Source organism: Lissotriton vulgaris, chromosome 7 (assembly GCF_964263255.1).
Source record: "Lissotriton vulgaris chromosome 7, aLisVul1.2, whole genome shotgun sequence".
NCBI lineage: Eukaryota > Metazoa > Chordata > Amphibia > Caudata > Salamandridae > Lissotriton > Lissotriton vulgaris.
Genome location: NC_141695.1, coordinates 331,142,565 through 331,168,455, shown reverse-complemented (window position 1 = coordinate 331,168,455; position 25,891 = coordinate 331,142,565). Strand labels below are relative to the sequence as shown.

Here is a 25,891-nt window from a genome sequence, read left to right as displayed (position 1 = left end):
GATGCGTGATCGCGGGCCCTTATGACGTATTCGCGTTCTGAAAGTCTTGCATTGCAAGATGGCGGGACTCTATGACGTACTCGCGGTTGAATAGTCTTGCGCGATCACGCCATGATATACTCGCGGTCGAAAAGTCTCGCGCAATCACGCAGCAAGATCGAAAATGGCGCAGCACACGCAAACCGGGAGGAAAACAACTCGGCGAACTCAGAATCATGGTAAGTCAACGCCGCCCGTGCAAGATTGTATTTTTGAAGCGCGACCAAGCAAAAAAAATCCGTCAATTTCGCTCGATTCGCGGACCTCGAAATTGCCAAAAAAAATCGCAAATTCCGCGAGCGGAACGGATTTTCAGCCCATGCTTAGAAGATACGAGCAACGGAGGAGCAAGTAGAAGATGGAGGGGCAGAGGTGAGCAAAAGCTTGGCTAGCCCGCAAAAAATGTTTAAAAATTGTAAAACTGCTCAGGACAGCATGAAAGCAAAACTGGGAGGAACGGGAACAAAAATCAGACCTGCAATTTTCTCTTCGGCAGAGGAAAAGTCCTAGGGTGAGAAAAATTCAGTCCACTGTTGAAGAGGAACTAACTTCAGTGGCAGTACATGTTGAAACTGAGGTAGAAGCATTAAGTGTTGAAGGGCCACAAAGTCACAATGTTGCAAAGGGACAGGCTTGCCCTACTCCTGTAAGGGCAGTGGGTGGGAATCTTCTCCCAGTGTATGATGCAGATATCCAAATTATGCTTCAAAGCTGCAACAAGGGAAATTCTGTGGACAATAACTTCAACCCCCATTTATCGGCGGGGGGGGGCAAGGTCAAAGCATACAACAGGACGCTGAATCTGGAGACTTTTATTCTATGTCCGATCAGGCGCTATCTTCATCCTGCGAGGACTTAGTTTTATAATACGCTCAGCATATGAATATGAGGGGTGGCAGCCCTCATAGTATTGGCTTGGTCAATTCGGTTGATATACCTGAAGGCAGCCCTTCAACAGTGCGTAAGAAACTGGGAAAGAAGATAGATAATCAGGGCGAGCACGGCGACCAGCATCAATCTCAGGATGGATGGCCAGAGCATTTGGAGGGGGAAATATCTTTATCAATGTTTTACGAATCAATAATGTCCTCGTGTGATGAAACTAGAGAGGAGAGCCAGAGGGTTCAGAATCTCTGTCGAAAGTTGCAGAATTCGGTTCGCAGGCTTGCCAAATCAAAGGGCGATTTCACAGCCAGATTCAACAAGGCAGAAACCCGCATATCGAATCTAGAGGACGAAGTTGTGCAGCAGAAGCCTGTGACAGAATCACTGCGAGCAATAAAGGAGGATACGCAGTGGAAGCTTGCGGATTTTGAAAATAGAGCACGCAGAAATAGTTTGCGGGGTTTTACAAGTACCAGAAGGAAAAGAGGGGCAAGATGCTTGCAAGTTTATAGTGGATTTATTCAAAAATGCTTTTCCAGAATCAAGCAAAAGGGACTGGGACAGGGAGATCGAGAGAGTGCATCAGTTTCCCTTTAATATTCGAGCACGTGCTGGACAATCTGCGGGACAATCTGATGGACACAGTGTTGCAAGACCCAGGGCACTGTTAATTTCTTTTTAATTGCTTTTTGGCCCACAAGGAGGTTTTTAAGCTCGCTCACCCGGACAAGCGGAGACGAGGCCCTGGTTTTGAGTTTTTTGTCAGACCTGGCTTTTGCAGATACACTATGGAAAATCGCTGGCAGCTTCGGCAGTTACACCATTTCAGGCTAAAGGGACGCAAGCCTATTTAATGAATCCCGCAAAATTGAAGATCATCTTTCAGGATCGTACACAATTCTTCACTACAGAGGGACTAGCTAAAGAATATTTGAATAGCATTTAGAGATGCAGTGGTTAATTGGTTGAAAGTTGGGTCTAGATTACAGGTTTTCATGTATCTCTAACTTTTAACCTTTCGCTTTTTTTTTTTGCTTTTTCCCTCAATCTACTATTCCTGGGGATAAGGTATTATTGAAGATGAATATTATCAGGTTTCTCATTTTTTTTCTCTTTCTGGTATGAGTAGTAATTTGAGGTTGGCTTGTGGACAAGGGCAGGGAATTTTGGCAGCCGGCATCTGCAGGACTATAAGTCCTAAAGCTTTGTTAAAGGGAGGGGTGGGGTTGGAGGGGGGATTCCGGGTGTTGGGGTGGAGGGAGGGTGGAAGGGTTACGGTGGTGGGGTAAAAAGGGGGAAAAAATGACAGTTTCAGCAAAGAAGAGATAACAAAAAAGGAATTGTACTAGGAGGGGGGCAAGCTTATTGTTATATAATAAGAGTTTTAGCGATTTCTTGCGAAATTCAGTATGATGTTTGATGGCGTCTAGAGATATTCTAATATGTTCATTAAATGGTTCCGGTCTGAATAACATTAATAAAAGAAGGAGGATTACTGCTGAACTTCTTCATATTCACCCAGATCTGGTTTATATTCAGGAGACGCATTTACCATGGAGTAAACATCATTTGTTATCTGATCTGGGATTTTCTGTCGCAATGTCATTGCAACAATCAGTAATGACCCGTGGCGTTGCTATTTTGGCCAAACGCAACGTCTACACAGTTCGGCAGACAAATGAAGACGCTGGGCCATAGTTGAATTTGGTGGGCGACTCAGGAATTTTACCTTATGTAATATTTACGGGTCTAATTTAGACAAAGCAGCAATTTTGGAAGAATTACATATAGAGCTTGCAACATGGCCATCCCCGCTAATCATTTGTGGGGACATGAATATTAATTTAACTAGTCAAGACTTTGTGGGGGGGCCGAAAAGCTATAGAGGACGAAAACCACAGGTTTTTATTTTTTTATTTTTATAATTCTTTTTATTAAACAACAACAATAGCATCAGGTGTAGTACAATTGACATCAAGGTGAGGCTCAGTTTGTCTTGCGTACAGAATCATGACAGACAATATCTATAACATTGGGGATCACGGGGACACCTGTGTCTCTGCTTCCCTGTTCCTCATCGGGGGTGTACATAAATCACCACAGTGACTATTCCAGACCCCCCAAACTTCTCTAATTTTTCCGGACAACCCCTGGCCACATATACTGCCCTCTCCCTAAACATACACAAATCTAGGTCCTCAGTCCATTTAAGAATCCGGGGTGGCCGACTGGCTCCCCACAACTGAGCGATGTTTCATTTCGCCACCATATTCGCCAATGACACCCATTGTCTCTGGTACACATTGAAATCCGTGGGCTCCCAAACATTAAGTCGACATCTCCGGGCCTCTGGTCTCACCTCCTCTCCCATTACATCTGAAATTTCATCATGTATCCCTGCCCAATAGGTCTGTATCTCTCCACAGTGCCACAGGATATGCATGAAAGTGCCAAGTTCTCCACAACCCCTCCTACAGTCCCCGCTTACCGCCCGTCCCATATGTACTAATCTAGGCCCCGTGATGTAAATTCTATGCAGGATTTTAAGCCACACGAAGCAGAGCCTCAGTTGAATCGATACTACTTTCGGGGAAGTGACAGCCTCCACCCAGTCCTCGTCATCTAGTTCTAATCCATCCGCCTCTCACGCCGTTTTCATCCTACCTAACAGGTCTTCCATATTGTTTACCAACTTTTTATATATTAAGGAGATAGTTTTTTCAGGGATGTGACCATCCAGCACTCAGTCCTCAAGAGGAGAAGTCTCAGGGAGTTTCGCACCTCCGGGTATGTGAGTCAAAAGGGCATGTCTAACCTGCCGGTATCGGTAATGTTCGTTGTCATTTAAGCTATACTGTTGCTTTAAGGTTTCAAATGTACGCACACCGTCCCTCCTCCACACATCCTTAATCTGACTAATCCCAATAAGATCCCATTTCTCAAACCCTTTAGACCTCCACAGGCTACCTAGTTTCTCAGAACTAAACAGGGCGGTGGCCAATGTCAATCTGCCCTCCCATCCCAAACTTCTGGTGGCTGAATGCCAGACCTGCACGGCATGCACTGTCGGCGCCATCAGTGGTAACTTCCCAGGCCTGGCATACAGGGCATTGACAATATCTCCTCCCGGCACCTGTCCACGATCCATAGCATATCCTGGGTCCCCAGGGGGTCCATATATCATGTGATTTACCGCTGTTAGAGGGGAGGCCCAATAATACTTCCTCAAATCTGGGAGACCTATACCTCCATCGTACCACAGGAGGGTTAATTTGGCAAATACTATGCTGCGTCTACCATCACAGAGAAGCTGCTGTTGAAGCACTTCAATTTCCTTAAAATAGGATAGTGGCACCGGGTCTAGTGTATTTTGAAGAATGTATAAGAACCGAGGCAGCGCCATCATCTTAAACAACACTGCCCTCCCAAGCAATGATAGAGGCAGAGCCCTGCAACGTTCCACATCTTTCCTAAAATCGCTGGAGCGGGGGGTTCCAGATTATTGACATATCTCACTTTCGGGTCCAGTGTTATATATATGCCTAAATACTTAAACCCCACAGTTCAATCTTTATTGGGCACGACTGCAGGATCACCTGCGGCTCTCCTGTCAAAACAAACAACACCGACTTTGACCAGTTGATAGCAAACCCGGAGTATCTGCCGAATATGGCCAAGACATCCAGAAAATTACTCAGGGACACCGCGGGGTTGGTGAGGTAGAGCAAGATATCCGCGTAGAGCGAAATGTTGTCCTCCCAGTCCGGTGTCCACCGCAAGCCACGTATAGACCGGTCCCATCGGACCCATGTTGCCAGAGGCTCCAACGCCTGCGCGAAGAGAAGTGGGGACAACGAGCACCCCTGTTAAGTGCCCCTCCAAAGGGAGAAATCCCTCGACTTACAAATATTTACAATCACTCTAGCTAGGGGAGCAGCATACAGCAGCCGGAACCAACCGATAAATTCCGGACCAAAGCCCAACTTGACCAATACCGCAAATAGATAGTGCCATTCGACTCTATCAAATGCCATAGTAGCATCCAAAGAAACGAAGACCGCTGGCTCTAATATCTTCCGGGAACCACAGAGGATTGCATGCAGCCTCCGCAAATTCAGGGCCGTGTTACGACGCGGCATGAAGCCGGACTGGTCGGGATGCACCAGGGTCGTGATGACCTTGACCAACCTGATCGCGAGCATCTTCGCCAAAATCTTAGGCGGAGGGGGATGTCCTAGGCTTTCCTGCCTTATAGATAACCACTATATTTGCGACTCAGTGGTCATACGGAAGCTGACCTAATTCCTTACTTTCCAAAAATATGGCTCTAACATGTTGAGCCCCTTTACGAGCATTCAATGTATACGGCTCAATTGGTATCCCATTAGGGCCTGTCACCTTTCCTGATTTAATACCACGAATCGCTTGCGCTACTTCATCATCTGTAAAAGAGTCCAGGTATTTCCTATCCTCCTTCGATAAACTCGGCATGCTGATATCTTTAGTCATCTCGCCATTTTCAGCCTTTTTAAAACCGCCCGCCGAGGCATACACGTCTCCGAAATATGCAGAAAACTCATCCGACACCGCCTGTGGGTCTGTGATTTTATCAGATCTCGACCCCTCTAGCTCGGGCACCAACCTGGAGGCCCATTCCCCTTGCTCCAGCCAAGCAATCAATTTAACTTCCTTGTCCCCATGCTCATATATACGACTTTGGGTGGCCTGATTGCTAGTAATCGCTCGTTCCCTAGAGAGGCTGTTATATTCCTCTTGCTTTCATTTCAACTGCTGGAGATCTTCCTGAGTGGTAGATTTGGCAACTCTCTTTTTGAAGCTCATAACCTCTGCCTCCACTCTGTTTACCTCCGCCTGGCGTTTTTTCTTTTTGCCCGCTATTAGGGAGAGTACCTCACCCCGAAGCACCACTTTATACGCCTCCCACAGGGACTGCGTTGAGTCAACTGTGCCCACATTCTCCTGGAAATAGCTGTCTGAGACTCAGAGTATCTCCTTTTTGATGTCCGGGTCCTTCAGATGCCATGCATTAATCGGAGCCACCCTGCCGACTGTCGGCTGTCCAAACTTGACCTGCAGCCACATTGGAGAATGATCTGTGATGCCTCTACCCAGGTACTGCGCCTCTCTGATCGAACCTGCTTCAGCCGCCGGTATCAAGATGTAATCTAACCTGGACATGCTGTTATGTGTGGCGGAAACATGGGTAATCCAATCCGAGGGCTTCAAGAAAACCAGGGAGCCACCTCTGTGATGACGTTTGAACACGTGCCGGGTACCTATCCATTTCCCCATCTAGCAATGCATTGAAATCTCCCCCCAGCACCAAAAGGCCCAGGGGCAGGGGCAGAAAAACTGCACTCAAATCCCTAAAAGTATCGGATTGAAGGCTAGGCGGTACATAGATTGACAAGAAGGTGACTGTCTTACCTCCCAGCTGGCCCGAGACACCCACATATCTGCCTCTTTAGTCCACCCAAGTAGCCCGAACCTCCAAAGGGAAGGAATTCTTTGTAAGGATACCCACACCCCTAGATCCTGACTTAAATCCAGCGTGTGCCACAAGTTTATAGCCCCCTTTATGGAGGGCTATGCACCGATTCCCAATAAGATAATAAGATGTGTCTCCTGCAACAATACCACTTCTGGGGAATGCTGTCTAATCAGCTGACCCACCATACCCCTCTTTATCTTATCTTCCAAACCGTTGACATTCCAGCTTAACACTCTTATCCCCAATCCCTGACTAGTACATGACATTTGCCCCTCGCCTCTAGCTTCTGACTGCAAAATCAACACCTGATGCAAACAATGAAAACAAAACAATTCCCCAAACTGAAAATCAACTGACCTCCGGTCCCTCCCTCCCTCCCTGCATCCCTGCTTATGGATTACGCACATCCCTAACTGGCAGTGTGCCTGTCGCTCCACACTCAAATTTAACATACTAACTAAATATAGTACCGGGGAGGAGAAGTGATGTGGTATGCCCCTCCCCCAGCTCTGTTCCTAATATTTATACCGGAGGTACCCCCTCGCCCCCCCCCCACGGCCCTGCAGCCACCCCACAACTTATAACACGGTCAATTTTTCAAGTGATCATCGTCCCAGTGTATCAGCCATGCCCAGTCTTCTCACTTGCCGCCCTGCTGGCCGCCGTCCCCCTCATGACTGTGATCCTCCATCTCTGTCGAGTGGAAGCAGTCAACTCAATCTGCAGCAACCTCAGGGTTACCGAAGAATCAGGTCTTCCCCCTCGCCTCCACTCTCAACCTTGCCGGGAACATCATTCCATATCGTAGCCCTTTGTCTCTCAGTTTCTTCTTTACTGGAAGGAAGCTTTGACGTTGCTTCTGCACAAGTTGTGTGAAATCCGGAAAGAAGAATAAGGAGGCATTTTCATACTGGACAGGACCTCTCCCCCAAGCTGCCTGTAGTATTGCATCTCGGTCCCTAAAGTTGAGGACTCTCGCAATCATCGGACGGGGAGGGGCTCCGGGTCTGGACCGACCACCAGGCACTCTGTGAGCCCTTTTAAAAGTAAAAAAGTTCCCCAGTCCCTTGGGCTTAAGGTGTTTGATAATAAGATCCTCGACAAATAGATCTGGCGCTGGCTCCTCCGCCCGCTCTGGAACTCCGAGGATGCGTATGTTATTGCGTCGGGCCCTCCCTTCAAAATCATCCAGCTTCCTATCCGTCTGAATCCGATGAGCTTTAAGATCATGTACCTCCTGCTGGAGCTCTGCGACGTCATCCACCAGGGTGGCAGTTTTTATTTCCAATGATTTGACCTTTTCATTTGCCTTGGCAATGTCAGCACGCATTAGATTAACTTCTATCGTTACTGTATCCAATTTGCTGTCGAGAGACCCCATCTTCTGCTCCAGCGTGGCCCGGATCCCTTCGATGGCCGCCATCACATCGGAGAGTGCTAGCTCCGCCAGCGTGCCCGGGGAGTCCCCAGTCGCCATCAGGGACCGTTTGGCTTCCACAGGTGATCCCTTGGGCAAAGTATACCTGTCCAATTTTTTGGATTGGACCTTCTTAGCCCCTCTTGCGGACCTGGACTGACTTTTATCTGGGTCTCCCCTGGCTGCCATTGTCGCCTCTTCCCCGTTGGACTCCCAGCTCCGCACCGATCTCAGCAGTCCAGGTCAATGCAAAAGAGCAGAGCAGTATGAAGAATTCCAAGCGATACGGCCAATAATGCTGGGAAGGGCTTCTACTTCAAGATCTAGGATGGTAACTGTCCTAATCGGTTAAACATCAACTGGGCAGCACTTGACTTGCAGCTGGCATGGGGGAGGGGGTCGGCAGGCCTCAATTATCTCTGCCTCAGGGTCTTCACTCAGCAGGACAATTCCGGCATGTCCATGCCTCAAAAACAGCAACCACCACCACCAGGGCCTCAAATCTGCAGCGCTAGACCACAAGAGGTCGGTCAGGCTTACGTCCACCCAGGAGGGGCGCTCACTTCCTCAGCGGCACGCCAGCGGGAGTCGTTCCCCAAACGCTTCACCGCTCATTCAAAGTCCGCTAAAAGACGGGGCGAGCTAATGCTGGTCAGGCAGGCAGGTTTAGCAGTCACATTTAACAAAGAGCCTGCACAGAAGCACTTTCACCCCGGGGGGCCGCACACTCCCTCAGCGGCACGCCGGCAGGAAATCTCCCCTCAATGTTCGCGCAAGAAATCACTGTCCACACCTCTTTAAGGAGCAAGAAAGGCCACTTTATTTTAAGACAGGTGCATCATAAATTTCTTGAACACATTCATTATTTATTTATTTTCATAAATTCAACTCTACAGTAAGCCTACAAAAACCTAACTCCCAGAAACCCGAAACTAACTCTTGCCTACAACCCCTAGAACTACCCAACGAGCTACCCTTCAGGATGGCCAACCCGCTCCAGGCTGCCCACCCCACTAGCAAAACCCGCCTCCTAAAAGAACAAAGACACCTGTCCTAACAGTGGCAAACCTAAGACCAAAGCAGCGCCTAGAGCACCGCAAAATAAAAAAAAACCAAAATAAATAAAAGGGGAGGGTGGGTGGGGCAAAACAAAACCTCCCTTCCCTTGCCTTCCTCCACGCAGTTCCCAACCGCCAGCCTGACTTCCCTTTATCTAATCCCCTAATCAGTCCCACCTGTTACCCTGACTCTCGCGCGAACGCACCCAGGGAGAGACCAGCTCGCGCCTGGCTCTCCCTGGGTACCCCCTCGCGCAAGAAATCACTGTCCACACCTCTTTAAGGAGCAAGAAAGGCCACTTTATTTTAAGACAGGTGCATCATAAATTTCTTGAACACATTCATTATTTATTTATTTTCATAAATTCAACTCTACAGTAAGCCTACAAAAACCTAACTCCCAGAAACCCGAAACTAACTCTTGCCTACAACCCCTAGAACTACCCAACGAGCTACCCTTCAGGATGGCCAACCTGCTCCAGGCTGCCCACCCCACTAGCAAAACCCGCCACCCAGGAAAACCTTTAGCGTTTTCCTGCCCCACCTAAAAACGGAAAGGAAGGAGCACACCACAACTGCACCTGAAGAACTTTGCTAATCAAATCCCTGAGCTCCAGAAGGTAAAAAGAAATGCCCAATGAAGACAGATGTACACCGTCCTCACAGAATAAATGCTGTTCTGAGACTTTTAAATGGTAATGATCCAAACTGTAGATACCTAAATGGTGACAAAAAAGTCGCATTGTTCTATTCACTTTTCGTCGAGCCTTTTCCAGGGCGGAATGGCTCCTCGCCCCACGCCATTGCAAACGAGGCACAAACTCAGTCCATATCAGCATGGTGCTCACCCATGTGGTCTTGATGACTTCCAGGTCTTGTTTCATTAATTTCAACAAAGTCAAACCGGAGAGTGAAACCAAGTCATTTTCGCCAAGATGCAGCACCAGTAGATCCGGAGGGCCCCCAAAACACTGCGAAACCAAAGAAGCCAAGGCGGGAAAAAGACCACCCCAGCGCATGCCCCCCGTTCCATGCCAGGAGACTTCATGCGTCAGGCTGTTTAAACTAAGTGATCTCCCACAAAGCTGACTTGCAGCGGCTAAAGCTGCCCGTTTAACAAAAGAGTGCCCCAGGATCCACACCCTCCTTTTGGATCCAGCGACTGAGGGCCAAGGACCTAGGAGAAAAAGAAATGTTAGACAAGCAAAAAGTGGACTATTTTCTCACATACTTTTCGCAACACTTGGAGCGCCAACGTCCAATGCGTCGAATTTGTGACCAATCCCACCCCAACCTAGCGGCCTCCGTCGCTGCCCCAATCCTGAATGAATGGGTACCAAATTGAGAAGGATCCCTCCCCAGGCCCAACAAAACCTTGCGTAATACAGTCAACAATTGAGGTGCAACTATAGGGCTACCATCAGCATGACAAAAAATGGTCCCCGGGGTAAAATTTGGGGAGGACACAAACACTTCCCATTCCCCCACCGGGCAACATGCAGAGACACCACTCCTACCCAGGAACACCCACTTACCCCTCCCCATCTGATCGGTTTTGGACATCCGCAGCCACAGCCGCACTCTGTCGTGTTCCAACACCACCTCACTGCTGGTCATACCCACTCTACCCCGCAAACCCAACAACTCTGAGGCCCGAAATGCCCCAAAGAATAACCAGACAAAGCACAAACGAAATTTAGAACACTCAAAAGCATCATGGCAACACACCTCTAATTGTGGTAAGAGCAACTGAAGCAAATCAAAAGTCACAGGCTGCCGAAGCTGCCGACCACCAGCCCGGAGCCTGCTCAAACCTTTCAAAACTTTACGAACCAACACCCCCCCAACAGGATCCCTCCCCCACCAAAGCTGCCCATAAAAAGAAACTCCAGCCAACTTGCCAGAAATGGTTGTGGGAGAGAGGCCTTTGTCCGCTAAATGTAAAACAAACTGTAAGAGGAATTGTTCATCAGATAACCCGGCCCTGATCGGCCCGGCCAGTTCCTCACCAAACTGCAGAAACTCATGCCAGGCCTTCACATAACCCCGCCGTGTAGAGTCAGCCACTGAATTTTCGACCAAATGGTGTATCCTCAATCCCCCAGGTCCCATACGTACTGTGGGATCGCCGTTGGTTCCAGGTCCGCCCCAGGAGCCAATTTGCGGAACTCGGACCACTGAAAGCGAGACAAAGAGTCAGCGATGCAATTAGAAGTTCCAGGAACATGCCGAGCTTTAAAGACAATATTTAGTTGTAGACACCGCAGCATGAATGCGCGCAAGAGCCTCAAAACACGCAAGTCACGAGCCTTTTGGTGGTTAACAAGGTGAACTACTGCCATATTGTCCACATGGAACAAGACGGAGCGATTCTGAAATTCCTCCCCCCAGATATACAAAGCAACCAGCAGCGGGAAGAGCTCCAGAAACGCTATGCTGCGACCCTGTTCCTTCCAGTGCACCGGCCAGCCGGCCGCGCACCAACGACCTTCCCAAAATATACCGAATCCGTGAGCTCCCGCCGCATCCGTGAACAACTGCACTTGCCACACCATGTCCTCGTCCGCAAAAAACAAGGACACGCCATTGAAATCTTGCAGGAAACGGAGCCAGACAGTCAAATCGGCACGTACAGCGGTTGTAATGCGCACCCGATGATGGGGAAGGCTGGCGCCGGACATTGAAAGGCCCAGACGTCGACAAAAAGTCCTGCCCGCCCGAACAACCCGGCAAGCAAAATTGAGGTACCCCAAAAGCTTCTGGACGGTCCGCAAAACTACTTTCCGCTCCCCCAACACCAGTCGGATGAAATCAGACATTTCTCGCACTTTAGCCGCAGGCAATCTCGCCATCATAGTCATGGTATCAATTTCAATCCCTAAGAAAGTCAGGGATGTACAGGGACCTTCGGTCTTATCCGGCGCCAAAGGAACGCCCAATTCCTCAGCCAGAGCCTGAAAAATTGCCAAAGCCGACTGACACTGCCCAGAGTGACCCTCACCAATGAAAAGAAAGTCATCAAGGTAATGGCAGACCAGGACGTGGCCACTGACAAAAGTGAAGCGCCACTGCAGAAATGTACTGAATGTCTCAAAGAGGGAACATGACACTGAACAGCCCATGGGCAACACCTTATCAACGTAGAAACAACCATCAAAATGCATGCCCAAGAGACTGAAATCCCAAGGATGGATGGGCAAGAGCCGGAAAGCCGACTGAATGTCACTCTTCGCCAGCAAAGCCCCCACACCAGCCGTGCGAACGAGCCGCAAGGCATCATCCACTGAAGCATAAGTGACAGTTGAGTCAGCTGGATCAATAAAATCGTTAATGGATGCACCCTCGGGCCATGACAGGTGATGGATAAGGCGAAACTCCCCCACCGCCTTTTTAGGTACCACGCCCAGAGGAGAGATGATCAAGTCAGGGAGAGGGCAACTCAGGAAAGGACCAGCAATCCGACCCGCTGCAAGTTCGGCATCCAGCTTCTTCCGCACAACATGAGGGCTCTCCTTCGCAGACTTCAGATTGTAAGACCACCGACCTACCCTGGGACCTTGATAACCAATCCTGAACCCAACTCTGAAACCCCAAGACAAAATCTTAGCAGCCTCAAAATCAGGATAATCCACCAACCAGAGATCCAGAACATCCTGCTTAATAGGAGTAGGAGCCCTTATAAACAGAGTGCTGAGGTTGTCCCCTGCCCCCCGAACCCCTTCCTTGATCTCCAAAGCGCTGTCCGGGAAAACACTGTGTGAGCGCATGACGTCCCCCACACTGCGAACACTCATGTTTATATCTGCAAGCTGGTCGGTTACAGGAACCCCTGTTAAAATGCCAGCACGTGCCAGAGGAGGATGACTGTCCTCTGCCCCACACCCCCGCCCCAGGAAGAGCGGGGCGAAATGGAAAGGGCCGATAATGCACCGGTTGCCCGCTAGCCGTGTGGGTCGTAGCAGGCGGGTGAGCCGATGCCATCCACTGCAGCCACAATTCTGAATCAACCTCACCCCATGAACGCTCAGGAAAAGCACTCATACGGGCCCTGAACTCCTCATCATACGACAACCAGGCAAAGCCTCCAAAATAACTGTGAGCTTTGCGTATGACATCAGCATATTTAAACATGTCTACAGCCTTACCCGGATGACGCTGACAATAAACGCTGGCATAAATAAGAAAGGCCGAAGTCCAGTTCTCGATCGACTTCGGGACCCGAGGCCTCCGAGCCAATTCTAATTCCTCCTCCTTCGACCCTTCCTTAGCTTGGACATCTCTATGTAGAAGCCGAAACACATCCACAAATTCACCAGACCATATGTGATTTTTTGTCTTTTCGGACAAATGGGACCCCAAAGGCATCCCCACCCCAGAATAAGGCAGTTTTTTAGGCAGGATACTATCCTCCGTAACAGGTGTGGTAGCAGCCCCCCCACTCCCCACTGTAGAAACTTCCCTTGAAGATTGCACACTAGAAACATTCGAAATCACAGGCCGCTCAAGCCTCGGTGCCAGAGCGACTCGCTCACCAACAACCCCATCACCCGTACCAATTGATCTTGTACTCTTAACAGGGAGACTCTCCCTCAGTTTCCACACGGCCCACCACCCATCCTTACCTCTTGGCAACTGCGCCGACTGTGGTTGAGCATCCACACGATCCCCCTGAGAAGGTCCAGACCTCACTGCCCCTCGCACCGCTGCATGGTCCGCTCGAGACTCCTGCAAAATAAGAGAAACAGGGGGTTGCCCCAGCCCGCCCCTCTGGGCCCGTGCTGCCAAAAGCCCAACATCTTTATCTCTCAATTCCCCTTCTTCCAAATCATCATCATGAAAATTCTCATAGAAAGCTTCGTCAGAAAATGCAACTTGTGTACTGCCACTTGGCAGAGCCCCATCACCAATACCCCCATCATAAAACTGCCAGTCAATGTCCTGAAAGCTGTGCTCACGCAAAACTGCAGAAGAGATATCCGCTCCAGATACCTCCCCCGTGAGCCCACCACTGGAAACAGCCGTAGGGACAGTTCCCGGGCCCGTAGAACCAGCCAACAGCCGCCCAGCCGGAGGCACGGCTTGAAAACTGCGGCCGCTCAAGCCAGACAATGAAGAATCCGCAAAACCATTCCCCCCCACAGCGACAAAGCAAGCGCCCCTCGAGGACCGAACAACCGACGCCAAACCAGAGCCACCACCCGACCCAGTCGCACGCCCAACTTGGGGAACACCTGGCTGTCCCCGCGGGACCGGGAACAGTGCCTGACTATGAACAGTAGGCGCCCCCCTGTGATCCAGCCCCAACCCACCAGTAGCCAGGGGCTGCAAGGGCGCAGTGTGGGGACCATTCGCACCAGGGGCCATGGACCTGGTGGCCGGGGGGGGCGATATGTGGGGCACAGCACCTGCTGGGTCCAAGACAGTGGCCGGTGTAGGAGCCCCAGTGGGGGAAAATACAGGCGGCGCAGCAGTGGGGGGCCCAAAGTCGACACATCCCTGTAATGAGGTACCATTAATGGGGGGGGGGCTGGGCCAGGCACCGGCGTGGCAGGTGAGAGGAGATAACATTGCCCATTAACCCACAGGTACGGGGAAACCCCTTCCGGCAAGACAGGCACTGAAGTTAATGTGTCCGCATGCACTGTAGCAGGGAAAGGAGACCGAGCATGCCCCTTTAATTCCAGGCTCCGCCCCCGCTTTGCTTTGGGACCCGCCTGTGGCTTCCCAGATTTCCCGGGAGCAAGACCGCCTGCACGCTGAGCCTGCCGGCCCACAGAGCGCCCCCGCCTCCCCCCGGGCGCCCCGCGCAAACCAGCACTCAACAACGGTAAAACACATACCTGCTGGAGGGCACCCGGGACACTCGGCGGGGGCTCCGCAGCTGCGGGAAGCGGGACTGGCCCGGACACGGCCGCCGGCATGGCCGCCTCGCCGTCTTCCTCCTCCGCCGGGCCTGGGGACATACACGCCGACACCGCCCTGGACACACCCTCCGCAGCCTTGCGAGGGGGGCGGGCCAGTCCGACCCACGCCTCCGCCGGCACACCAGGCCGCAGCAGGTCCTCTCGCCCGGCCTCACAGAGAGTCTGCACGGCCCTCCGCACCTCCGCTGCTTCCTCCATGGAACCAAATATCCAGGTAAAAACACGCGCGCCGCAAAACAAAACCTCCCTTCCCTTGCCTCCCGCCACGCAGTTCCCAACCGCCAGCCTGACTTCCCTTTATCTAATCCCCTAATCAGTCCCACCTGTTACCCTGACTCTCGCGCGAACGCACCCAGGGAGAGACCAGCTCGCGCCTGGCTCTCCCTGCGTCCCCCCTTCGCCACTCACCTCTGGCCGCCTGAAAATGGGGGTGGATCAGTTCCAGTCCGGATACATGCCGCCCAGCTCGAGTCAAGTAAGCAGTACCCCAGCAGCTCTGATCTCCAACCGCAGAAACTGGCACAGCGGTGGAGCAGGTATCAGGCTTCAATATCGGGCGCCACCTCTGCGGGTAGCGGCCCCGCCAGTCTCCAGGCGCCGGTAGTCACTGCAGCCGGTACAGTCAATCTGCGGGGGCCGCCACAGCCCGCCGGCGATATTCCTCCACTATCCCGATTTCACTCCGGTCCCCGTCACCCCAGCGGGACCGGAGTCGTAGTACGGACCCCCAGTTTGAGCGTGGCAATCAAGCAGAGAATCCCCAGGGTGTCCAAGTATTTTAACTCGCCACTCGCGGGTCGGCCAGGGCACTTCCGGTCGCCGGCGGCGCTGTTGTCTCACTGGACATCAGCCTCTTCTTCACTTGAGTTAAGGGGCATCTCCGTCCACCAGGCCGCTACCTTTGCACGATGTACCACCGGCCCCCGGCACCCCAGCGGGACCAGAAAAATGGTCGGACGGTCAGCAGCACCGCGGCAAGCAAGCAGCGCCCTCCAGATTCAGGATTACGATCAGGATCGGCGAGCTGGGGGGTTTGCTACGTGGAGCTGTGGTCTTAAGCGGCCATCATGCTCAAAGCGTAGCTCCTCCTCCCAACCACAGGTTTTTAAGGCTTTGTCTAATATACTAAAAGATTATGGCCTGACAGATGTATGGAGCACAATATTTCCTACAGATCCAGGATATACTTTCTATTCTTTCCCCCATAAAAAATGGTGCGATTAGATCACTTTTTTTAGGCAAACACTTTTTTGGCGGGGGCGGTAATGCAGATTTACCCTAAAATTTCATCGGATCATGCCCCCATTGTATTAAAACTGTCTGGTTGGGGTGAGGCTGTTAGACCTAAAAAAATTTCCTCTGACCGGAAGCTATGTGTTAACGACAACTTTATAGAACATATGTCTAGGTGGCTTAAGGAATTTTTTGACAATAACAGGGACTCAGCCAGCATTAACGTAGTCTGGGACACGTTTAGGGCTTGCTTTAGGGGGGGAAGTGTTGAGCTTTGGGTTATTTCCTAAAAAAAAACTTAGTAGAGAGCTAGATAGTTTTTATCTTGATTTGAAGAGGGCAGAGAAGAAGCTGACTCATGGTATAACACATCAGTGTAGTATTTCAGGTTTAGCGGACGTGGTTGCCAGAAAAAAGGCCAAAATAACGGGTGTTTGGGACAAAGAGTCCGCAAGAAAATACTTGACCCATAGAAAATTATGTCATGAATATGGGGAGACAGTTGGGAGATGTCTCACTCTCAAACTGCGCATGAATGAAGCTAGCCGTAACATTGAAGTATTAAAGGATAACACAGGGACATTAAGGTCGGATCCAAAAGGGATTTTAACTATCTTTCAACAGTTTAACACTAATCTTTACACAAGTCAACAAGGAGGGGCAGATGAGTAATACCAATCCCGCTTGGGGACCTCCCTAAACTAGATTCAGAGGCGGCAGATATGCTTGATGCCCTGATTACGATGGAAGAATTAGCAACTGCAGTTAAGACGTAAGCAGTGGGGAAAGCAGCGAGCCCTGACCAGTTACCTGGAGAGATATATAAACTTTTCTTTGACCATTTGAAGGAAATGATGTTGGCCACGTTTAGGGCTGCTCAAACTGGGTTGGCCCCTAAGTCTTGGGATGAAGCTACAATTATTGTCTTTGGTAAGAAAGGTAAAGATTTAGAGTTACCTGGCTCATATCGCCATATATCACTGTTAAATTGTGATGGTAAAGTATACTCTAAAATTCTAGCTAATCGTCTCTCAAAAGTAATTGCCTCGTTGGTATCTTATGACCAGCATGGATTTATACCTGGGCGGGGCACGGTGTCACACATTAATAAAGTAATTACCCTATTCGATATCGCAAATGTTGAGAAGCGACACTTAGGGTTGATTTTGTTAGACGCAGAAAAAGCTTTCAATCGTGTAGAGTGGCAGTATTTATGGAGATTAATGGAAAGTGTGGGTTTTCGGAAAAGCTTTATGACCGCATTGCAAGTCCTGTATGCTTCACCAGTAGCTAGAATAGCGGTAATGGAATCAACTTCAGAAATAGTGAGGATCACTAGAGGTACGAGACAGGGATGTCCCTGCTCCCCTTTACTTTTTGCCTTATATATTAATCCCTTTGTGGAAATGCTTTCCAGGAGTCAGTTGATTAAACCTTTTTTTGTACGTGGCATCCCTTATAAAGTATTTGCATATGCGGATGACATTGCGGTGACATCTGAGGACCCGGCTACCGCACTTTTGGAGGTCGAACGGTTAGCAAGGAAATTTGGCCAGGCGTCGGGCTATAAGTTGAACATTACCAAAATGCAACTTGTATGTACTGATAATGTGGCATTAAATGATCCAAAAGTCGTTACTGAAGCTACATACTTGGGTGTAAAGATCAGGGCTTCAATGACTACATTAGTAGACGCAAACTAGGGATCATTATGTAGTAACATTGCAGACTCTTTGGAGAGATGGGGCAGGTTACATTTTACTTTGATTGGTCGAGCGAATATCTTGAAGATGAATATTCTTCCGCGGGTATTGTGCTTATTTAGAGCTATACCTCTAGAAATATTGCCAATTCAACTGCAGAAGCTGCAGACACTTTGCTCTAAATTTTTATGCGCCCCTGGAAAACCTCGTCGAGCCATGAGATTTATGTCTCTTCCAACTGCAAGGGGCAGCTTAGCAGTACCTGATTTTGTTTTGTATTATTATGTTTGTTCTTTGCAGAAAATGGGCGTACTATTGTTTGGAGAAGATGCAGGCATGACGGTAATAACTAGCTCTATTTTTTATTTAGTATTAGGATCAGAAGCAAATCGTAGCTTATTTTGGGAAATTGAAGTGAGTTATTATAAAAGGATCAGGTTCAAGGTTATGGACGCAGCGATGAAAATATGGAGGAAAGTACACAAATTAATTGATTTAGAGGGCCTTCCCTATTATACTCCTATGAACGCGGCAAAACTGCTCCCAACTATATTCTGTGATAGGGTGGCTGTTGGTTGGCGACATAAGGGTCTACTTCAGATAGGAGACTTATATGACGAGGGGGGACTTATCAAACAATATGTAGACTTGGTAAGGCTATATAATTTACCTCAGTCACAGTTTTTCAAGTTTCTTTAAATACGGGATTTCCTGATACATAGAAAGTTGAAATTAAACCCAAATCCCCTTATGGAGGCTATTAAATCTCAGAGTAAAATTGGTGTGTTGTATAAAATATTGACCTCATTTAAAAAGGATGATTTGGAGAAACATAATTCACAATGGCCATCGATATTGGGAGAAATTGAAACAGATCTGTCAATAGAAGATGCACTCGCAAGATCAAAGGAAGTTTTTCTATCTGCAAATTTAAAAGTACAATTCTTTAAAACTTTATTTAACCACTTGGATGCTAATGACAAGGGTAACTCGTCATGCCCCTCCCATTCATTTCAATGGAAATCTCATTATATAGCCTAAGAGGCCTTAGCAGCCAAGTGGTTAAATTATATTACACCTCGGCACGTATGCACAAGTGGGGTGACCGATATGACGGCAAATGTTTTAGTTGCTGGGGTGACAACGCTGATATTGGTCATATATTTTTTAGTTGAGTCGAATTAAATAAGTTCCTACAAGATATTGAAAATGTGTCTATTATTCTTGGGCCTACACTTAATATTACTCCGACCTTAATGCTCTTCGGGATGGGGCGAGTAGTCACAAGAGGGAGTGTTTTTTATAACCATCGATTTCTGTTGTTTGTAGCAATGACTACGCCTCGTTTATGTATTGCTGGGGACTGGCTATGCCCCGAGCCTCCAAGGTTCGAGGTCTGGAGGGCTAAAATGTATCGACTCACCAATCTAGAACTAAGCTTATATTCAATAAAGGGGGCAAGGAAACGAAAATTAGGAATGAATATATGGGAGGTCTTCACTGCTCATATGAATGCATGATGCATGGTTTCTTATTTGCTCATTGCTCATTGCTTTGATACTCTATATTATTTTCTATTATCATGAATGTAATTTTGATTTGTGTCTATTTATTTGTTATTACTGAACTGGGGAAATAATAAAAATAAAGAAAGGAGGAGGCTTGTCTGCCATCCATAAGTCCTCCTGGTCGTGCACCCAGGCATGCAACACTCAACTTCATAGAGCTACTGACGGGCCAGTTCCCATTCTCTGCAACTCAGACTTCCACCTTCCATCACATCAATCAGACTTCGGGGCAGAACAAGGACTTCATAGATACATTCTCATATCTCCTTGCCATCTTATCCATTCAAATCACCCACACCTCCCACTTGGGTGTTTTCAACCTCCTGCACAAAACAAGCTAAAAAAACAGACACCCTCCTCAACCTCGTCAGCTCATTCAGCGTAATACAGCATATCACCCAGCCAACAGTCCAAAGGTCACATCCTTAAACTCGTCTTTTCAACATCACCAAAAGTTCAATGATTACTATCCATACCCTATGTCCCTACTCAGCATCACAGTAATAAACCATGGTCAACCCAAAAGAGATGCCCAAACCTTCAGGACCATAAAAAAGCTTCTTCTTCTACAACCTAATGCATAAACTCATCGCTAGCCCAGCAAACTCCATGTCTGATGCCAAAACCTTGCTAAATGATGTCAATACTTTTTAGTGAAAGCTATGGGAAGATCCAGGCTCCAAGGAAAACACACAAGTGCAGGCCAAATCCGTCAGCACCCTGATACTCTAGAAACCCAACTGATTATAAATGCTCCATCCACAAACTGGGAAAAAATGAAATTAAAACAGAACAACTGAAGTCCTTCCCTGCAATACTCTGAAGGTTCATCACATCAGCCAAAACAGTCAAGCATTGCATCAACCCCATGCATGACTCTACTATCTCTCACACTCCAGAGACAGGTGGATTGCCATCAACCTCTTCTTCAGAGAAAAAATGAAAGAATACCCGTCATCTCCTGCTATACCCACCTCTTACTCATAGATTCCCAAACTAGTTATCCCTCAAGGTCTCGATTCTGATTGATCTCGCCTACATACTCAACTCCCTCGAAGATCCTTTCTATGAAAAGGATGTCTTACCTTAGCCCTTCATCAAAGTTCTCCATGGAGAAACTCTCTCACCTATACTTACCATTATTGAAGCCTTCATCACTCAAGATATCGCCCCAGCAGATCACAAAAAGGGCAGATCCTCTCTCATCTAAAGAAACTTTCATTAGACCATGATGACCTCACCACCTACCAGTCTATCACCCAACTCCAGCAGCAAAGTTTTTGAAAAAGCAGTCATTCCTCAACTCTTATCAAGAGCAGGTCTTCTTGGTGATACCTGAAGCCTCTTCTTAGCAAGTAGGAAAGACCTACTATTTCAAGAGGCATTGCCAGACACCAGATTGAACTGGAACCCTAGTGTTGTTCTAGAAAATAATATCCAGCAAGAAGGAAAAACTTTCCAGCCGTCCAGGCCAAACATGAAGGTGAGAGCAGGAATACAAACAGGAACTGGAGAAGTTGAAAAATCCACAGAGTCCAGAGAGATTAGCTATGACAAAGTAATTGTGACATAACTGGACTCAAAATGGACTCCCCTTTTATTGCGCAAGGCAGGATGTGATGTAATACGGAAATGGTTCGCCATTTTGGGTTGAGAAATAGAAAAGATAAATAATACTCAAAACAATCATCAGTAAATATGAGAAAGTGCCATATTAATTAAAATCTGTGACTTCAAATATGTTGTATTAGTAGTATTTCTCCTGCATGCAGCATCATAGGCAAGCCTGCATGCAGAAGAAATACTTCTACAATCCCTTGCACGCAGCTCGAATGGCCGAGCCGCGTTTTGAACGGAATACAAGATGGCAGCCGATAACACTGTGACCAAATCTCATGACGAGGCAAGAAACCACATAGTACATAAACCCTGAGGAAGTCCGTGCCTGGGTATGGCAGAGGTGGGGTTCTGGAGAAGGAGATGTCTCCACAGAACCCATGCTTGGCTGTGACGGCAAATAGGTAAGGGAAAACCCCTTAGAACTCCAAGATCACATCAGTGTAATCCATTAGACTCATGATTACCAATCTGGCTACAGATCAAGCTGAAACATGCAGACTGTTACCTAACACATCAGAGACAACACCCTCCTGATCACAGATGAAGATGAGTGTTGCCTCCTGATATTGCTGGACTTGCACACAATCAACCAGACAAGCCCAATCCGATTACCTACAATGGGATTGACTGCCAATGTCCTTCACTGGTTCTCCTTCTACCTTTCCAATTGATGCCAAATTGTTCTCATGGGCACCTTCAGTTCCCAAAAGATCCTTATCACCTGCAGAGACCCTAGTATTGCATACTGCCTCCTATCATCTTCAACCTCTACGTGAAGCCCAAGAGGACAGCTTCAAGATCCACCAATATCTGTTGATACCCTACACTTCCAACTTGGGTTGCACTTCATCCAGACTTGGAAGTCCAGATCCTACTTGAAGCTTCACCTAACCAAGAGAGAATTTATGTTATTTGCCCTGAACAACCAGAAAGAAATGGTATAAACCTAGCTCAATGACATCAACTTTGAGAGCTTTGAACCTCAACTTTCCTTAAATGGCAAGCCACTTTGAGTCACATCAGACCTCAATCTCAAGGAACACATCTGTCCAAAAAAGAATGACCTGGTATCAGCTCTCTCTTCTAAAGAAACGGAAACTGCTTCTTCCAGAAAACAACTTCAAATCTGCTGTTAAAGCCCGTGTAATCTCGCATCTGGATGGTGGTAACGGCCCTTGTGTGCAGCCGCTCAGACCTCCACAATGGCACCTCTTTAGGGCATCTCATGTGCTGCAGAGTATTTCATCCAAGGCTTCAAGAAATATAATCACATCCCCCTCATCCTGATGGAACTTCATTGGCTCTCCTTGCTGACGCGCACCATCGTCATAAACGGCTGCATCCCTTCAAGCACCCCTGCTTATCTTGTGAAAAAACTCATCATCTATGGTGGCTCTTGTCAGACCCACTACCAGGCTACCAGCTGACTGAAGAATAAGAAGTGTCAAAAATAGAAACACACGGCAGCAGGCCTACTCCATCTGTGCACCCAGGATCTGGAACAATATCCCCAATCTATCAGAACTGCCACAAAGCTGCTCCAATTCAAGAAATAGTTAGAGACACATCTCTTTAAAAACTACTACATCACTGCAGGAACAACTCAATAATCAGCTCCTACTTCTATCATTCGTTGACTGTATGCTTGCCTTGACCCCGTACAGTGCTCCACTGCCTTTTTGACTAGGTACACTCTATACATCATAATCAATCAACTTTATTTCGGTCAATACGACCTCAAAAATGCAATAAAATACATACAAGTGGAAGATAAAAGAGAAATGGAAATATAAAATAACCTCATAATACCATTACATGTTTCTCAAAAAAATGAGGATTAAATGAATGTCAATATATGCATTATTACTAAACAATAAAAATACAAAATTTCACAAGCCTATTATAGTGTACACTCTATACAAATACCACACATACATACTGCCACTAATGGCCAACACCAAGTACTGAATATATGCAGCATCTGACTCTTCATCCCATTCTACACAGCCAAAGCACTGATCAACTATTTTGTGCTAAGTAAACTAGATTAATACAACAGCCTCCTTGTGAACCTTCCCAATTACTCCGTTGCCCTATTGGACAGGGTTATAAACCTCTCCACCACTTTCCAGCCTCTCCAGGCACAACCCAGGTCTTCCCATTCGGAGCAGGCAGGCAGACTCCTGCAAAAACAGAGGTCTTTACCTGCTCCTGACAATTGTATTTATAGACCTTTATGGCTTATCACCTGATTACCTATAACCACACTTTTCCATTAAAGCCCCACCTGCAACCTATGATCTGACAGCTAGATTTTTCGGGCCACACCCAAACAACCTTGTGCTACATCAATATTGTGCCTCTTCTACCTGCTTGGCACCCTCCAGTGTAATTCTCTTTCACCAGGAGTTAAGGCCTACCCTTCTATCCAGGGTTTCAGATCTGACCTGAAGTAGCATTTTCTGATTCTAGAAGGCAAAGATTATTTCTGAATCTCTCACCCCTCGCACAGCTGTTCATACTCACAAGCAGCATGTGGCACTCGAAATACGGGATTCTTTTGCCAAGGAATAGCTCAAACTGCTATGTATAGCCACGGTTCTATTGTACATGTCTGTTTGAACTACTGTGCGGATAAATATATACATCATTTTGGGGAACAAAAAAATGAATTTAGCAAAGTAGGCAACAGACAGCAAGTGAGTGCCAAAATAACAATGAAATAGTAAATGTGTTATCACAGACGATACAATACTACATGTCCTTTGCAAGTATTGGCAGAGCCAATAAGTCTGATGGTGCCTACCAGATTTTGTGTCTTTGCCAATGCTTGTTTTATCCTTTTTTTCCTTCAAAAGTGTATTGTTTGTGTTGTACCTTAAAAAAAAAAAGAAAAAACATTGGCAATAAGCAAAAATATTATTCGGTCTCAAAAAGCACTTATTGCCATAGAAGTTCCTGGCACAGAAGGGAACTACTTTGTGTGTTGATGTGGTCCTTGTGAAAAGTAAGAATGCTGTCACTTACAGTGAAATTAGCTAATGGATTAAGTGGGCCGACACATTTTACAATGCTGCATCAATCAATCAATCAATCTATCAGGGGTTTATAAAGCGTGGCTTCTCACCCGTAAGGGTCTCAAGGCGCTGCATGAAGTAATGGGTGAGATTGTAATATGAATGGCACAACAGCAGACCGTAGAATGAACGCACAGACAGTAGCTTAGTTTTCCTTTTCCTGCATTGTCTTTGTACTACGCCGTCTGCCAGTACGAAGAGCAGCAAAAGACCGACTTTGAGGCCCATTAGGATGTGGGGCGGATCGACACCACCGACATTTCCCTCCCGCCATATTACTATGGCGGTGGGGGACGGCGGCAGACGGAAACACTGTCCGCCACTTTTCCAGGCTGGTCGCCTTGCGACCGGGGCGGAAAGAGTTTAATATGGTGGCGGTGTCTATCAGACACCACCAGCCATATTAGTATGGGCTTTGGGGAATGCCTTTCCGTGGCGGCAAGGCAGGCGGTCTTCACTTTGGGGGGCTCCCTGCGGGCCCCCATGGTGAAGGTGCAAAAGGGGGGTACCTGTGGTACCCCCCTGCATTTGCATACACAATGTGGCAGGCACCGCGCAGTGCCTGCCGCTTTGTGTATGCAAATGCATCACATGCATTTTTAGCATTGTGGCGGGCGGTGCAGAGAGCACCACCCCACAATGTTAAAAATGCAGTATGCGCCCGCCACTGTGGCGGGCGCATCCTAATACCCGCCACGGGACCCCCACCCTTATGGCGGACGGTCCCATAATCCGATAGGATGACGGGTGGACGAAGTCCGCCCGTCATCCTAATGACCCCCTTTGTGTACAGCTAGGGCATATCTCCTGATGGTTGAAGGCTTACCATTATGTTGCTGCTTACCACCACCAGAGGGATGTTCAACAGAGTTCATAGCCGCACCACGGACACACGGGCAGCAGTTTTGCTTAACCTTGTATTTATGGCAAGCACGAACTGCCTTTAGGATCGGTTTGTCAATTCGACCACCACCAGCAACAACACCAACAATCACTCTGTTTGCAGAGGAAACAACCTTCTTAGAACCTGAAGGAGGTTAACCCGTGTTTTCTTAGTTTCAGGATTGTGAGAGATTACTGTAGCGTAGTTTCCAGAAGCACGGGCCAGCTTGTCACGATCACATGGCTTCTCTTTAACACAGCATAGGATGGTTCCTTCAGGCATGGGCCAACGGGGAGGACATTGCCAATATCTATCTGGGCTTTCTTGCCAAGCTAGACAAACTGTCCATTGTGAATACCCTCAGCAGCAATGAATAGTTTGGTCCTTTTCTTGAAGTGGTAAGGATCTTGGAATGCCACCTGAGCCAAAGGGGTACCACGACCTGGATCGCGCACAATACCCTTTATAATCCCCTTGATGTAGCCATGTCTCTGCACAGCCCTGAGCTTGGCTGGGCCTTTCCTGTGTTGCAAGTGAGCCTTGAAGACGGACCCCGCGCCTCTTCGTTCACCCCTGATCACTCACCCCATGGTGCTCTGGGCGGGCATCCTTAAAAGTAAAGTATACATATCATTTTAATAAACTCAAAGGTCTTCGCTAATGCTAGAACTAAAAAACACAGGGCCTCATTTATGGAAAGTGACGCATCGCTGCGCCCTCCTTGCGACACCAATGATGCGCCATATTTACAGTATGACGCATCATTGCGCAAGGAGTTACAGATAGGTCAGTATTTCTGACGTATCTGTATGGCGCTAAAGTGACGCATTGCTGAAGTGTGACGCAACTCCAGCAATGTGTCCTTTTCACTTGGGGCAAGCCCCATGTGAAAGGGCCTGCGTCAGTCTTACGGCTGCTGTGAGGCAGGCGTAAGATATTGAGGAAGGCGTAAGATATTGGCGCATTTACATC

General features: G+C 48.1%; 1 pseudogene; it reads right to left on the bottom strand.

Moving 5' to 3' along the window:
* Positions 1–24,806: 24,806 nt before the first annotated feature.
* LOC147701503 (large ribosomal subunit protein uL2 pseudogene) lies at positions 24,807–25,509 on the bottom strand (annotated as a pseudogene).
* Positions 25,510–25,891: the final 382 nt, after the last annotated feature.